Here is a 4,431-nt window from a genome sequence, read left to right as displayed (position 1 = left end):
GAAGTTGGCAAGACCTAGAAAGCTGCGGAGCTCTGTTAGAGTGGTTGGAGAGGGCCAATCCCGAATGACTTGGACCTTGGCTGGATCGACATGCACCCCCTGTTCATCAATGATGTATCCCAGATACTGAACCTCGGTCATGCCAAAAGTGCATTTCTCCAAATTGGCACATAGCTTGTGTTGCCGCAGTGTTTGGAGAACCTGTCGGATGTGGTGGAGGTGCTCTTCCCAACTCTGGCTGAAGATCAGAATGTCATCCAAGTATACTACTACAAAGGAGTTGGTGAATGGCCGCAAGATGTCATCCATTAGCCTCATAAAGGTTGCAGGAGCATTCGTCAATCCGAAAGGCATGACCAACCATTCGAAGAGGCCCTCCTTGGATTTGAAGGCAGTCTTCCACACATCTGAGGGTTCAATTGGTACCTGGTGATATCCTGACTTCAGATCGATCTTGCTGAAATATTTCGCCCCCTTTAGTTGGTCTAGGAGGTCATCAATCCGCGGGATCGGGTACCTATTACGGACAGTGATCTTGTTCAGCGCCCGATAGTCAATACAGAGTCTCCACGTCCCATCCTTCTTCTGTACCAACACTATCGGGCTCCCACAGGGCGAAGAACTCGGACGGATGTGACCTTTCTGCAGGAGCTCCTGAATCTGCCTCTTGATTTCATTGTTCTCCAGAACGGAGCGCCGATAAATTGGTCCATTGGGTAGCGGCGCACCTGGGGTCAGATCGATGGAGTGCTTGACTTGACAGTGCAGAGGAACCCCTGCCGGGGAGGTGAAGATGTCTTCGTACTCCTCCACAATCTTGTCCATCTGTAGCTGCCGTGCAGAGGGACCCCGTTTGGAGGCCGCGGCCACTGTCTTCTTCTTCCCTTGAGGGCGTATCATCAGGAAAACAAATTTCCTGGTTTTGGAAATGATCTTACTGCATTGTTTTGCAGTAATCAAAGAGATGGCGGCAGGTGGTGCTACCTCTGGTATCCTGAACAACTTATTTCCCAATGTAATAATAACAGCACGGGGCCTTGATTCATACACAGCATGTCGCTTCCACAAGTATGGTTGTCCTAGTAATACATCACAAACTTCAAGGGGAGCAATGTCACACAATACCTCATCCGTGAAGGGCTTGATGTTGTATGGAAGGCGACACTGCTGGCTCACGCGAAGATCTCGCCCTTGGTGAAGCCACCCAATGGTGTATGGTTGTGGATGTGCTGTGGTCGGTAAGCCCAACCGCTTCACGACCTCTGCCGAAATGAGGTTCTTTTGACTCCCGCTATCAACAATGAACTGTATCGGGGAGCCCTTTACCCACATCTGGGAGTGGAAGAGACGCTCCTCCTCCTCTGGATCTTCGGGTTCATTTTTCTGGATCTTTGCGGTAGCAACAGTGGCGCTGGGATCCGCATCAATGATCTGCTTCCCTTTTTCATACCCCTTATCGGGTTCTGACTCAGAGTCGGAACATGCATCTGATTCTGAAACCTTTAGCTCAGCCACCAGTGACTGCTTGGCCCGACACTCACTTGTGTTGTGAGTGGAGCTCTTATGGAACTCGCACCATTTTCCAGTGTCCTTTCTCGGCTTCGCGGCGTTGCTCTTTGCTTGCAGCTTCGGCTGGTTGTCTTGGGCTGTCCCGCCTTGGCTTTGTCCTTTGTTCTGTGGTTTAGGGGCACCTTTCCCCTGCTTTGGATTCGCAGATCCAAAGTCTCGCTTCTTTTGTTTAAACTTCTGCTCGACCTTGACGGCATACCGGTATGCTGCGCCGAGCGAGGGGATGTTTAGGAACTGTATTTCTTCCTGGATGTACTTGTGCAGGCAGCCACGGTATTTGAGTATCAAATGTTGCTCTGAATCCTTGATACCCAACTTTGTGCGAAGGGTATGGAAAAGATTGGTGAACTCCGGCACGTCTTGGTCCCTTCCCTGCCGCAGCGTGGTCCACTTTATGTATTCATCCTCATAGCTTCTGACAGGGTAGTACTGCTCCTTGATGGCATCCCGGAACGAATCCCAGGTGGGTGCGGCTGAAAATAGTGAGCCAGTACTTTCATCCTTCTGCTCGCAGTAGGTTTCCCACCAGTCCTTGACGTGGGGGGCTGCTTTGAGAAGAGCAAAAACAATCTTTTCCCGACTCGAAAATTCATGAACAGAAAAATAACCCTCTAGCAGATTTAACCATTTATCTACGGCATCGGCGTCTATCTGACCCTCGAATATGGGGATTTCAAAATTAACTTGTACCTTAAAGGGTGTGGCGTTTCCAGAGGAGCTGCTGGAAGCCGATGCGCCGCTTCTGGGTAGCCGCTGAAGGATCTGCGCAAAGCTGTCCATCATTGCGTTCCGTTGTCGCTCGAGCGCTTCTTCGAGCAAGATTTTGATGGGATCTCCTGCCCCCTCGTCTTTCTTCTCGTCCGCCATGGGAGGCCGTCGGGATTTGCGAGGCTGGTCTTGCAAAGGTTCAACCAGTTCAAGCCCTAACTCCTTATATCCCGACCTTGTTGGGGACATGCAAAGAAAAACAGAGAAAAAACAGACCGCTCTGATACCACTGATCCGGATTTAAACAGGAACGCAACAAATTACAGAGATAACCATATACACAAAGATGCAGCGGAAATAATACTTCATTTCATTAATGGAAAATACTGAAATATGCTTACAAACAGAAATGGCAATAAACTAGCTAGGGCGATGGTAGCTTATCTCTGAGAAGAGATGTGATGGCTACATGCCTCTGAACTGTGTTACAATGAGGCTCGAAGGCCTATTTATTGTTGAGAAACAATGGAAAAACCCTTAACATTCCAAAACCTAACCCTAGGAGATGAAACGCCAAACTGTGGGCCCCGTTTGGGGGTAAGTTGGTACATCAACTTCCCGGGGTCGTAACTTTGGCATATGATCTTCGTTTGACGCGTACAATAGCTCATTAGAAAGATCTATCCGAGCACTATCATTGTTGGAACGGGCAACACCAGTCCATTCCATGGACTCCTGTTGCCCCTGGATTCCCCAAAAAACGTCGTTTAGGGCCTCAAAACGGCTCCGGAAGTTCAGGACCCGAAAAATTGCTAAAAATAGTAAGTTGTGCTACAATTAAAGAAACTGAAAATGCTGAGAAAGACAATGGTGGGGGTCCATGTGGACTTGGCAGGTGGCCACCAATATCCACCTGGATCAGATTGAGCCCAAGTTTTGAATTTTCAACCGAACATGGGGAACAACAGCACCGGGATTGCCCTATGCAGAAGAGATAATAATTTCAACCGAGAAATTTGCTAACTGGAGGGGATATGGAGGTCCTTGAGCAGCTCTATCTGAAGGAGCTCCGTGAAGATTTTGAGATAAGTGAGGCAAATGAATTAAGGGAGTGACTTAATGTGTTCCTCTTTAAATCACATATACAAAAGTTGCACATATACATGAGTTGTGCATATACGAAACTTATGCATATACGAAAGTTATGCAATACAGGATATGCACATATATAGAAGTTGTGCGACTTTCGTATGTGCACATCTTTCATATATGTACATGTATTCTTTATATGTGCATATCATTTGTATGAGAACATATTTTGTATATGCGCATATCTTCCGTATATGTGCATATATGGAAGTTGCACATATACGGTAGATGCACATATACAAAAGACGTGTATATACAGAATATATGCATATATACAGAAGATATGCACATACGAAAGATATGCACATATACAGAGGAGGTGCATATATGGAATATATGCACATATACAACAAACGTGCATATCTATATGCATCTATGGAAGATATGCATATACGAAAGATATGAATATATAGATAATATGCATATATGGAAGATATGCACATATACAGAAGATATGCATATACAGAATATATGCACATATACAAAAGACATGTATATACAAAAGATATGCATATATTAAAGATGCATATATATGGAAGATATGTACATATACGGAAGATATGCATATACGAAAGATATGCGCATATACATAAGACATGCATATACGAAAGATATGCACATATATAGAAGACATGCATATATGGAAGGTATACACATATACAGAAGACGTGCATATACGAAAGTTACACATATATGAAAGATATGTACATATGCAAAAAGTAAACATATAGTAGGGTAATTAGATTATCTTTAATTTGACTTTTATTTGCAAATTCTCACATAGCGTAATTAGGGGGAAAATTAAGTGGCCAAGTTCCACACATATATTTCAATCTATTTTGCTAATTTTTGCAAAGCACATAGCTTGATAATTTTTGCAAAGCACATAGCTTAATTAGTAAAAGAGTAAGTTTCCACCTCCCTTTAGTCACACTTTGTGTAGTAGGAGAAAGAGTAAGCGGCCCATTATCTGCACATCATTTTTTTTTCATGAAAGGAACAATT

This window comes from Pinus tabuliformis, chromosome 2_1, assembly GCF_031772625.1.
Source record: "Pinus tabuliformis cultivar Carrire ecotype Pingquan chromosome 2_1, CPIR1, whole genome shotgun sequence".
NCBI lineage: Eukaryota > Viridiplantae > Streptophyta > Pinopsida > Pinales > Pinaceae > Pinus > Pinus tabuliformis.
This window is presented reverse-complemented; position numbering follows the sequence as displayed.